The following is a 13,473-nucleotide window of genomic DNA, read 5'->3' as shown; positions in this document are numbered from 1 at the left end:
CTGTACTGAAATTTTACTGTGTGAAAGGTATTTTACACCTAGGTTCTCATTTAGGAAAGGTATTATTATCCTCATTTTTAGTGGAGAGAACCGAGGCTCAGAGATATGAAAGAACTTGCCTATGTAATCAAGGGTTTGTAGGTATCAGAGTGAGATTTTGAACCTGGCCTGTCTCAGTTTGGAAAGCCTAGCTCTATCTGTAGGTTCCTACCACTTTTTGAGAACTAAATCCCTCTGCAGCCTTGCCCAGTGATATCTTACCTAACCTCTGTCAGCTACAAAGCCTGTGTCCTGGTACATTATTAAGATATGATTTTCTGGGCGCCTGGGTGGCTCAGTGGTTGAGCATCTGCCTTTGGCTCAGGTCCTGAGTCCTGCATCAGGCTGGCCGTGGGGAGCCTGCTTCTCCCTCTGCTTGTGTCTCTCCCTCTCTCTCTATCTCATGAATAAATAAATAAAATCTTAAAAAAAATAGATGATTTTCTGATAGGGCATCAGTTAGGATATGCTGGATTATGCTGTGGTATGAACAACCCCCAAATCTCAGTGTCTTAAAACAGCAAATATTTATCGCCTATCAGTTGTGGATACCACGTGTCTATTTTGTCTCCAAGGGGCCTGATTCGTGATATTCTCACTCAGAGCTCAGGCTACATAGCTGAACACTGTGGAGGGGTAAGGGAATAGGCCAGTCAGGCATTGGCTCTTACAGTTTCTGCTGGAAGTGATGCGTGAACTTACGCCCTCATTTCATGGGCTGAAACAATTCACTTGGCCCCGCCTAATTTCGCAGGGGTGGGAAGTGTTAGCACTACCACTGCCCTGTAGACAGGCCACAGGCAGTGTCAATCAATAAGATAAATACCACATGTATTTAAAGGAAACCTGTGTTGGTCTTAAATATATTTTAGCTTGGGATGCCTGGGTGCCTCTGTGGTTGAGCATCTGCCTTTGGCTCAGGGCGTGATCCCAGGGTCCTGGGATTGAGTCCCACATGGCTCCCTGCAGGGAGCCTGCTTCTCCCTCTGCCTGTGTCTCTGCTTCTGTGCGTCTCTCATGAATAAGTAAATAGAATCTTTAAAATATATACATATGTTTTATATTTATTATAAAATTATTTTATTTTTATATTTATATATATTTTTTTAGCTTAAAAAATTCTAATACATATCAGCTTCAAATTAAAAGGTCCCTAGATCTATTCTAAGGTTTAGAAAAGGCATGATTGTTCAGCGATTGTTCTAAGTTTCAGTCACCTGTGTTAATGACTTCCTTGTAAAAGAAGTCAGTGGTGATTTCTTTTATTTCCCTAATAAGACACCATTTATAATGATTTGTTTATTAGCTGGATTTTAAAGAAGAGGTGGAGGTAGATTTAACAATAACCAGGTTGGGGGCACCTGGGTGCCTTAGCAGGTTAAGCATCTGCATTTACTCAGGTCATGATCTCAAGGTCCTGAGATCCAGCCCCATGTGCAGCTCCCTGCTCAGTAGGGAGCCTGCTTCTCCCTCCCCCTCTACCCTCTCCCTTGCTCATGCGCACTTGCGCGCTCTCTCTCTCTCTCTCTCAAGTAAGTAAAATCTTAAAAAAAAAAAAAAAAAAGTAACCAGCTTGCATATGTTGAAAAATAATTTAAAGGATGGAAACATTTTCCTGATTCATCTGAGTGTTCTCCTCAAGGATTCCCATGTATATGATACATAGCAGAGACGGAAAAATCAGAATTTAGAATTCAAATGGGAGAGATCATTTGGTACCTTCTTCTGGGATTGTTTTTGTAAAATAGGAAGGTGTAAATTAACTCTCAAGTGTCAATTTGAACAAACCTGTGAGGCAGATGACAGGAAAATTGGTTAGAGAAGTTTCTCCAGCAGAGGGGACTATGTTGGTTGGGATTCGAAGGCAAGAGAAACCTTAGCTGTCCTAAAATAAAAATTCTGTGCAGTGATCACAATTAATAGCCTGTCACATAAAAATAGAATGAAATCATCTGGAACTCTGTTTTGTAGTTTAGTCCAGAATTTGTGATTTTAACGTTGGCATTTGAATTTTGTGCTTCTTTCGACATTAACTAAGCATAGCAACCCCACAAAAGTATAATATAACTATTGGAGCTCTTAGTTTTTGCCTTGGAATGCCTGGCAGTGCTCTGGTGTGCTCTGTGAAAGATGCAATCACACAATCAAAGTAATATTTTCCCTGAGGTGTCCTGGGGCGAACTGGTTCTGCAATTTTCCAGTAATTGTTTGGAAAAGACAGCCCTAGATTTGGTCTTTCTCTTAATCTTTCCCTACCTCAATTCTCTGCAAGGTGGCTCCTGGCCTCTCTTTTGCCAGTGTCACTTAAGTACCTGTGATTGGGGTGGAGTGGTCTGTGCCATTAATTACTGAGTGGGATTTGGTGCCTCCCTAAATGGACTTCTCCTCCAGAAATCCCCTCTATCTCTGCAGGCAAGTGCCCAAAATAGCCTTGCACAATAGTGATAAGGTTAAAGAATCCGTGAGCATTGGAACCTATGAAGAGCTGAGGTGGCCCTTTGGGGTTAACACACTTCTTTTGTCTCGAGTTCACAGCCCAGTTATTTTCAGAGAAATAACTAATATTTGTGCATATAGATTTTCTTTCCTTTTACTCATTGGCCCTGAGGGCAGACCTGTGATGTTGATGAGCCACTTGAGATTGCTCTTATTATTTTTTCCCTTCATTTCACTGGAAAGAAAATGGAGGCTCTGCATTGTTGACCAAGTCAAATAGCTAGAAAATGCTGGAGTCCAACTTTTCAGACTCCACGTCCTGTGCTCTTTTTCTATACAGTGCTGACATTTCCCTGTTAGTATTCTGGCCATGAGAAATAACAATACAGAAGCAATAATAATAGTCCAGTGCGCTCCCTTCATCATCCTCCTAATTACCAGCAGTTGCAGACCTGGACTTTCTGCGAACTTGTGGATGGGAGCCCTTGTAATGTGGTCTGGTGCCCTCTGCTGGCAAAGTGGCCCACTTTTCTTGTTGCTTGGTTTCCTCTGGCCTTAATCTTGATCTTCCTGGCGCAACATCTTTTCTCAGTGTATGCCACTCTTCTTTGAAGGTTTACATTCTGGCTGGCACTTCACTTAAGGAAAATATCAGAGAACATCCAGGAAAGCAGGACTTGATATTTCCTCTACTATGTGTGAAAGCTCCCTTTTATGCTGCCATCTACTGAGTTACCAAGTATGGCCCTTGCCTCACCTCAGCTTTGTCAGGCTTCTGATTCCCTTTAAAAAAAGAGTAAACATCTTCCTCCAAATCATGTCAGCTGGAGGCAGCCAAGAGGACTGAGATTTATCACACACCTACGAGTCCTGGGGACCCTGGAAGGAGTTGGGCCAGAACTCCTCAGGTCCTTGAGGGAGCAAGATGGAGAGGATCCATGACAAGATCAGAAAGGTAGGTTGGGTTCTTCAAGGTGGCAGGGGGGTTGTGGATTCATTGTGGGAAGAGGCGGGTCTTCACGTAGTGGGTCCATGTCCAACAGAGTAGCCAAGATAACAAGGCAGGCAAGTGGAAATTGAATGATCGTGCTTCTAAGCTGGGAAGCTGGGGACAGATGAGAGATTTGGCTAGTTAAGATTTGGTTAACAAGTAAAAGGCCAGAGTTCTCATGTGCTAACTTGAGATTTTTGTTGCACGATCTTCTTTGGGGAAAAAAATAAATTACATAGGGCACTCTGACCACTGTATGGTCAAAAGGAGTTGTCAGTTTGCATCATTTCTTTTCTTTTCTTTTTTTTTTTTTTAAAGATTTTTCAGTAATCTCTATACCCAGCATGAGGCTCATACTTAAAACCCTGAGATCAAGAGTCACCACCACCTGAGCCAGCCAGGCACCCCTAGTTTGCATCATTTCCAGTATGCCATCTAGGGGGTATTCATTAGAATACTTACTCTGATGACTCTTGGAACAATTTACATAAATTATAACACCAGTCACTTTATCTGGAACGAATACAAGAAGAAAAATGGCAAATTACCTTATGTTAGTGGATCTCAAAATGTGGCCCGTAGACTAGCAGCATCAGCATTACTCACTTAGAAATGTAAATTCTCAGACCCCCATCCTAAACCCCCTGAATCAGAAACTCTGGGGGTGGGGCCCAGCAATCTGCATTTTAAGAAACCTTCCAGATGACTGTGGCACGCACTCAAATTCGAGCAGCACTGCCTTAGATGATAAGTTAAATGACTGTAAATGATAGGTTAGAGCAGCAGGAAAGGATGCAGAACGCTAAGGCGAAGACCTATGAAAGACCCGTGTGTCTGCTGTGTTATGAATGGCTAAGATTGCTTGGAGTTTGACCACTGGATCAATCCGGATAATAACAATACGATACAGCTTAAAGGAGGGTTGCTAAAATCACAAAAGGGCAAGGTGGAGAGTCTGAAAGAAATGCTGACAGCGACGATTGATCTGGGCTCACTGTCATTGTTCTAGGGCTCTGCCCTGAGGCACTGCCCTGTGTTCTGACTCTGTGACCTTCTTTGATAGAGACACAGTAAAATTATATCTTCCTGAAAAGGGCAAGACCAGAATTATTTAATAGAAATTAATTTTCTTGGGGGGAAAAAAGGAATTGGCAATGTCATCTGAAAAATTTATTAAAAAATATTTATTCAATTTGGGGGATAATAAACGATAAAGCATGAGCTTTTTCATTAATCCTTTATTAAAACTATGATTCATAAGGCTTCAATTAAAAACATACAACAGGACCATAAGCATCAGTCTAGTCTTCACCATCTAGTTATTTCTTTCTTGAAAAACCAGCATTTTAAAAAACAAGGTGTTATGTGACAAAGTGCTTCTGGAGAATTCAGTCCTTATGGCTAGAATTCCTGAAATTGCAAAATAAGTCACTGATTGTCGTCTTGTGCCAGAGAGAGGAAGGGAAACCTGTTCTCAATTACTGGGCAGCTGGTATGTTTTAATTGTTTGCTTTTTATAAGCAATAAAATAAAAGGAGTATTCCTTAAGTATCCTTATACACTATTAATGCAGTGCTTCCCACACTTACCGTGCATCACAATCCCCAGGGAACTTGTTAAAAATGCAGATTGCCCACCCCTTGAGGCTCCGATTTAGTAGGGATATGATTTTTAACAAGCATCCAAATGATTTTGGTGCAGGTGGTTAGAAGACCACACTTTTCCAAACTCTGCCCAGGGCCTACCCATAATTTATGTGCTCATTACTTTAGCATATCTAAAAGTGATTGACAATTCATAAAAAGCCAGTTTAACGTAGAAAAAGACTTAAGTATGAGCAGCACATGCTTATTCCAACAGAGCTTTGTTATTTGGCATTTGGGGAAAATGAGTGTTACATAAAAAAAAAAAAATAACGAACTTTATTTATTTATTTATTTATTTTTTTATTGGTGTTCAATTTACTAACATACAGAATAACACCCAGTGCCCGTCACCCATTCACTCCCACCTCCCGCCCTCCTCCCCTTCTACCACCCCTAGTTCGTTTCCCAGAGTTAGCAGTCTTTACGTTCTGTCTCCCTTTCTGATATTTCCCACACATTTCTTCTCCCTTCCCTTATTTTCCCTTTCACTATTATTTATATTCCCCAAATGAATGAGAACATATAATGTTTGTCCTTCTCCGACTGACTTACTTCACTCAGCATAATACCCTCCAGTTCCATCCACGTTGAAGCAAATGGTGGGTATTTGTCATTTCTAATAGCTGAGTAATATTCCACTGTATACATAAACCACATCTTCTTTATCCATTCATCTTTCGATGGACACCGAGGCTCCTTCCACAGTTTGGCTATCGTGGCCATTGCTGCTAGAAACATCGGGGTGCAGGTGTCCCGGCATTTCATTGCATTTGTATCTTTGGGGTAAATCCCCAGCAGTGCAATTGCTGGGTCGTAGGGCAGGTATATTTTTAACTGTTTGAGGAACCTCCACACAGTTTTCCAGAGTGGCTGCACCAGTTCACATTCCCACCAACAGTGTAAGAGGGTTCCCTTTTCTCCGCATCCTCTCCAACATTTGTTGTTTCCTGCCTTGTTAATTTTCCCCATTCTCACTGGTGTGAGGTGGTATCTCATTGTGGTTTTGATTTGTATTTCCCTGATGGCAAGTGATGCAGAGCATTTTCTCATATGCATGTTGGCCATGTCTATGTCTTCCTCTGTGAGATTTCTGTTCATGTCTTTTGCCCATTTCATGATTGGATTCTTTGTTTCTTTGGTGTTGAGTTTAATAAGTTCTTTATAGATGTTGGAAACTAGCCCTTTCTCTGATATGTCATTTGCAAATATCTTCTCCCATTCTGTAGGTTGTCTTTGAGTTTTGTTGACTGTATCCTTTGCTGTGCAAAAGCTTCTTATCTTGATGAAGTCCCAATAGTTCATTTTTGCTTTTGTTTCTTTTGCCTTCGTGGATGTATCTTGCAAGAAGTTACTATGGCCGAGTTCAAAAAGGGTGTTGCCTGTGTTCTTCTCTAGGATTTTGATGGAATCTTGTCTCACATTTAGATCTTTCATCCATTTTGAGTTTATCTTTGTGTATGGTGAAAGAGAGTGGTCTAGTTTCATTCTTCTGCATGTGGATGTCCAATGTTCCCAGCACCATTTATTGAAGAGACTGTCTTTCTTCCAATGGATAGTCCTTTCCTCCTTTATCGACTATTAGTTGCCCATAAAGTTCAGGGTCCACTTCTGGATTCTCTATTCTGTTCCACTGATCTATGTGTCTGTTTTTGTGCCAGTACCACACTGTCTTGATGACCACCCAGGGCAATATACACGTTTAATGCAATCCCTATCAAAATACCATGGACTTTCTTCAGAGAGTTAGAACAAACTATTTTAAGATTTGTGTGGAATCAGAAAAGACCCCGAATAGCCAGGGGAATTTTAAAAAAGAAAACCATATCTGGGGGCATCACAATGCCAGATTTCAGGTTGTACTACAAAGCTGTGGTCATCAAGACAGTGTCGAACTTTATTTTTTAAAGCAATTTAGGTTTACAGAAAATTGAGCATTATATCCCGTATACTCCCTCTCTCCCCTAATCAGTTTCCCCTCTTATTAACATCTTGTATTAGTGTGGTACATCTGTTATAATTGAACCAACATTGATACACTATCATTAACTAAAATCTGTAGTTGATGCATCATTATTAATTAAAATCCACAGTTTGCATTAGGGTTCACTGTGCTGTACAGTTCTATGGCTTATGACAATTTTGAATCTATCATTATAGTATCCTGCAGAATTGTTCTACTGGTCTAAGAAATCCCCTGTGATCTGTCTTCTCATCCCTCTTCTACTCTCCTCCCTGAACTCTTGGCAACCACTGATGTTTTTATTGTCCCTATAGTTTTGGCTTTTGCAAAATGTCATATAGTTCTAATCCTATAATATGTATGTAGCCTTTCCAGATTGGTTCCTTTCATTGAGCAATATACATTTAAGACTTCTTTATGTCTTTTGGTGGCTCAAAAGCTCATTTTATTGCTGAATGATATTCCATTGTATGGATGTCCCACGGTTTATCCATTCACTTTTTTAAAAACTTATTTTATTTTTAAAAATGTTATTTAAATTCAATTAATTGACATATAATGTATTATTGGTTTTGGAGGTAGAAGCCAGGAATCCATCAGTCTTATTCATATAATATCATGTGCCCTCCTTAATGTTCATCACCCACTTACCCCATCTTCTCACCCCCTCCCCTCCAATGGGGGGGGGTTTGTTTCCCATGATTAAGAGTCTCTTATGGTTTGTATCCATTCACTTTTTAAAAAAATTATTTATTTATTTATTCATGAGAGACACACACAGAGAGAGGCAGAGACATAGGCAGAGAGAGAAGCAGGCTTCTCTCAGGGAGCCTGATGTGGGACTCGATCCCAGGGCTCCAGGATCATGCCCTGGGCCAAAGGAAGGCTCTAAACCACTGAGGCACCCAGGTGTCCTCCATTCACTTTTTGAAGGGCATCTTGGTTGCCTCTAGTGTGGGACAATTATAAATAAAGCTGCTATAAACATTTGTGTGCAGGTTTTTGTGTGGATGTAAGTTTTCAACTCATTTAGGTAAATACAAGAGTGTGATTACTGGATTATATGGTAGAGCTGTTTAGTTTAGTAAGTAACTCCTAAACTGTCTTCCAAAGTGGCTGAATCATTTTGTGTTCATTTTGAAAGTTCTTGTCATGCCACATCCATGCTAGCATTTGATATTGATTTTTTTTAATTTTGCCATTCTAGTAGGAATATGGTGGTATCTCCTTGATTTTTAATTTGCAATTCTCTGAAATGTGATGTTGAATATCTCTTTATACGTTTATTTGCCATCTATGTATCTTCTTTAATAAGGTATCTGATTGACTCTTTAGCCCATTTTGTAAATGGGTTGCTTGTTTTTATTGTTGAGTTTTAAGGGTTCTTTGTATATTTGGGATACAAGTCTTTCATTAGATGTTTTGCAAATATTTTCTTCCAGTCTGTGCCTTGTTTTCTCATTAACATTATCTTTTGCAGAGCAGAAGTTTCTGATTTTCATGAGTTCCAACTTCTTAATTTTTCCTTCATGGATTGTGCTTTAGGTATTCTATTTAAAAACTCACCTCCAAACTCAAGCTCACCGAGATTTTCTTCTATGTTCTAGAAGTTTTATAGTTTTGCTTTTTACATTTAGGTCTATGATCCATTTTAATTTTGAGTTCATTTTTGCAAAAGGTGTAAGGTCAGTATCCAGATTTTTTTTCTATCCTCTCTTCCTCCCTCCCTCCCTCCCTCCCTCCCTCCCTCCCTCCCTCCCTCCCTCCCTTTCTCCCTCCCTCCCTTTCTCCCTCCCTCCCTTTCTCCCTCCCTCCCTCCCTTTCTCCCTTTCTCCCTTTCTCCCTTTCTCCCTTTCTCCCTTTCTCCCTTTCTCCCTTTCTCCCTTTCTCCCTTTCTCCCTTCTCCCTTCCTCCCTTCCTCCCTTCCTCCCTTCCTCCCTTCCTCCCTTTCCCCCCTTTCCCCCCTTTCCCCCTTTCCCCTTCCTTCCTTCCTTCCTTCCTTCCTTCCTTCCTTCCTTCCTTCCTTCCTTCCTTCCTTCCTTCCCTCTCCCTAACATCACTTCCTTCTGACAAAGAGTGTATGTTCTCATTCATTTGGGGAATATAAATAATAGTGAAAGGGAATATAAGGGAAGGGAGAAGAAATGTGTGGGAAATATCAGAAAGGGAGACAGAACATAAAGACTCCTAACTCTGGGAAACGAACTAGGGGTGGTGGAAGGGGAGGAGGGCAGGAGGTGGGGGTGAATGGGTGACGGGCACTGAGGGGGGCACTTGATGGGATGAGCACTGGGTGTTATTCTGTATGTTGGTAAATTGAACACCAATTAAAAATAAATTTATTAAAAAAAATCACTTCCTTCTTTCTTCCTGCTTTCTCTTCTCTCTCTTTTTTTTTTTTGTTTCATATGTGGATGTCCATTGGCTGCAACACCATTTGTTAAAAAGACTACACTTTCTCCGTTGCATTGACTTTGTTCCTTCGTCAAAGATTAGTTGACTATATTTTTGTAGATCTATTTTTGGGCTCTTAATCCTGTCCCATTGATCTATTTGTATATTCTTTCATCAATACTATACTGTCTTGATAATTATTTTAGCTTTATAGGAGAGAAAAATTTACCACTCCAAAATGTGGCTCTTTGGCATTAGGGTTATTTTAGGCAGACTCTTTTTAAGACACAGAAGACTCAAGAAGTTTTTCTTTTTACCTCTCCCTTAATTGCTCAAAATAACTTAGATAGATAAGGAGTGTGCACCAGAAAGAGAGCTATTATCAAAGATACCTTTATTTTACATAAGAAAGATTTCTCTACGTAGCATGACAAATATTTGACTACCAAACATTAGCTCTTTCATATTTTTGTGAATCATATTTCTCCCCTTTAAAGTCCCAAACGTCTGTCACCTTCTTAGTTTAGGTTAACATATAAGTCTCATTTGCCTGACTGCCTGTGGGCCTTCTATTCTTATGGGACCCTGGTAATGTAATTAAATATGTTTTTCTCCTGTTAATCTGTTTTATATTAATTTGATTATTAGACCAGCCAAAGAATCTAGAAGAGTAGAAGGGAAATTTTTTCCTCCCCAACACTGTCCAGGGAAATATAATTTTTAGTAAGTAAAAACATTTTTTCTTTAAACTTTAAATCTTTAGTTCTTAAAATATTTTCACAATAATATTTATAAAATGTAATGTTAATTACTCTTTCTAAATGTATATGAATGAAATTTGACCTTTTATTTCCAACTCATGGTTATCATTGTGAGTTTCATTTCTCATTGGTTATCAATGTAGTTGTATCTACTATTTAATATTCTTACTCTGTATTAGATATCATAGTTATCATTATAGTTATTTGTTTGCATGTCTCTATTGACAGTTGGATCGTGGGCCAGGACCACAATCATATTTTGGCCACTGCTGTTTTACAAATCTGGTAGATACTTCATAAATGTTTGTCAAATGGATCATGACTGCTTCTAACATACACTTGTCTGTCTTTAATTTTTGGCTTATAATCTATTGTGCTCAAGAAAAACAGAAAAAAATCACCTTTTTAAGATCTGTCTGCTTAAAAAGAATCAGTGATGGCTCTAAACAAAGTTGTGAGTACCATCTTTGTGAGAGCTATTGTGATTTTTGATGAAGTACAGTGATATTCTGTATTTTCAAACACAGAAAATTTAATTCTCATGTGCTTTCCATGTAAATGAAATAATTCTTAATATTTTTTCATAATTTCTTTATCTCATCCTTCAACATGGTAGCACATACATATTAACACACACAGATGCATGTGCTATACCATTTGAAAATTAATAATGTGTTCCAAAGTTGTGAATATATCAAGCATCATCTAAGAATAAGGATAATGGAAATATACTTATTTTTTATCACTTATTATTATATAATTACATAATCATATATTTATTTTAGAGATATATATTAAATATAAACATATCAAAGATACTTATGCATTTAATGTAATTATTATATATTATTTTATTGTATAATATAACATTATTGTAAATTATTATACTTAAGGAAATTAACAATAATTGTATAACACCATTTAGTAGCCATTCCATATTTAAATTTTCCCAATTGTTACAAGAATGACTTTTATATCAGCCAATCTATGTTCCCACATTGAAGTCAACTGGTGTATTATGTTGTGTGATGTGGTGTGTTAGGTTGTAATATGTGGCCTCAGGTAAGTTCACATCTCTGGGCCATTTAGGAATAAGCTATAATATTGTTTTGAGCTCTGAGAGTGTATGACTATAATTATAGGTCATTTTAGGTCTATACTTTTATGATTTATTTTTAAGGAACATAAAAGTAGAAATGTTGTGAAGTAATTCCACAGGAACTGATAAATACATTGCTCTTTCATTTGGTAGTTTAAGTCAGATTTCAAATACTATCCAAACTCAGGCTTATGTCCATGGAGTTTTTAGTATTTCTTGTATGTAGAACTCAGCTGTATGAAAATAAAAATCTGTCTATCTATGGGGATTGATGTCTTCAGATATCACGGAGAATAAGAGAAAAATTGAGGCCATAGACTACAGATTGAAGCTTTTCCCAACACAATAACATTCTTATCTAGCTTGACCCTGGTCAGAAAATAAAACCTTTTAGACAATTACTGTATGCCAAAAGAGTAATAATTTTTAAGTATTTTAAAGCATTTTTGCATTTTCTATTTTGTAATAGCTTTAGATATTTCAAAAATTACAAAAATAAGATATCTGTATACTCTCCACCAGATCCCCTAGTTGTTTATCTGTTGCATGATAAAAGCTATGTATAAGCTATAATTCTTAAAATTACTTTGAATTTTCCTTAAGGAAAAAAGTTTCTTTTTTTTTACTTGTAGAATATCTTCATTCAGTTTCATATTAGACTTTATTCTTGGACTTTAGAAATCCCATGCTCCCACTTTCCAGACGGGGTAAGATTGTTCTCTGTCTCACATTCTTATAGTTACCTAAAAGTTCTAATTCCATCTCCAATATTTTTCTTTATAAGGAGCTAGAGAGCAACTAAAATTATAGGGTAGATTCTGAGTAACTTGACTGTGATTTAAGCTTAAGACTTTGTTCTAGAAAACTCTTCTTAGAACAGAATGCAGGAGTGAAAAAAAATATTAGGTAAGCACTTGTGTGACAAAATTGGCTGCAAACTCCAGAAATAAATGTTGGCATCTTAGCTTCATCCAGGTTAGAATTTTTAAAAATTGTTATTGCTCAGAAGTGCTCAAGAGATTATGGCCTTTACATTTCCTTTTGAGAACTAAAAAGCCCTGAGAATAATTTACATTCACACTGCTTATTTTTGTTACTTTTGAGCTGAATATGTAATGTTTAAATAGTGTTGGGTAGGGCTTCCTTCCCTAACCCACAGCTGTAGTAAACTGTTGTATCTTTCATACATAAGCATTTTGTTTTAAAAAGTATGTTCTAGACTAAATAAGCTTAACATCTCAAGCAAAACATTTAAGATCTAAGTGTAATTAACCTTGACTTGTGTTATGATTTGTAATTAACATAGGCCTTTCAATTGCTCTGTTGATTTTATGAATTCTGACACTTGTCTTGATAAAGCTCACATAGAGGGATGTTTGGAAATAGTATTGGTGAAAAGATGACTTAAATCCAGAAATTTGGGCAGGAAGTTATATAAATTCAATGTGGATTCATATTTTATTTTTCTGTATACAGTTTAATAATTTCAAAATTTAATAGATTATTTCTTATATGAAGTTCACCATTGTGTTCATTTTCCTCAGAGGATTAGTGAGATTAAGGGGATAATATTAACTCAAAGCTAAGAAATTAAACTGTGAACGCCAAATAGTCAGGCTTTAAGGAGTTGCTGTAATGAAAGTCTTTCCAAAAAAAAGTTTGGGATAAGAATTAGAAAGCTTCCACGTTTAACTGAGTTTTTTTCTTCTTTTTGTTCCTTTCTTTATTTTTTTAATAGGGGAAAAGGTTTTTGGTCAAAATGAATATGATCAGCTATCAAAAAGCACTGTAGTCTCATACTGCTATTTGCATGACCTTAAGAATATAGTTAGTACCCCATGGGTACCATAACCAGATATTTTTGATAAGATTCAGTTTCTTAAAGTAGACTGCGAAGGCAAAGTATAAAACATGAGGATAAATTTAAATTTATCGCTGAAGAAAGCCAAAATCTACCTACATAAAAATGTTAATACCAATTAAATTCTGTTAAGAATGTTTAAAATGTTGGCTCCATGGAGGAAGAGAGGGATAACAGAGAACTAATTCATATGCACCAATCTGGATACATTTATCTGCTAAGTAACAGAAAACCGACTAAAAATGGCTTAAACAATGAGGAACATTTATTACTCACGTAACAGGAA

At 37.6% G+C, this 13,473-nt stretch overlaps 1 long non-coding RNA gene across 1 annotated transcript; it reads left to right on the top strand.

The window, feature by feature from the left end:
• Window positions 1–3,114: 3,114 nt before the first annotated feature.
• On the top strand, window positions 3,115–12,034 carry LOC119874307. The gene is made up of 3 exons (XR_005367479.1): window positions 3,115–3,430; window positions 10,115–10,189; window positions 11,959–12,034. It is a non-coding gene; the product is annotated as an uncharacterized LOC119874307 (long non-coding RNA).
• The last annotated feature ends 1,439 nt before the right edge of the window (window positions 12,035–13,473 follow it).

Source organism: Canis lupus, chromosome 12 (genome assembly GCF_011100685.1).
Source record: "Canis lupus familiaris isolate Mischka breed German Shepherd chromosome 12, alternate assembly UU_Cfam_GSD_1.0, whole genome shotgun sequence".
Classification (NCBI taxonomy): Eukaryota; Metazoa; Chordata; class Mammalia; order Carnivora; family Canidae; genus Canis; species Canis lupus.
This window is presented reverse-complemented; position numbering and strand designations above follow the sequence as displayed.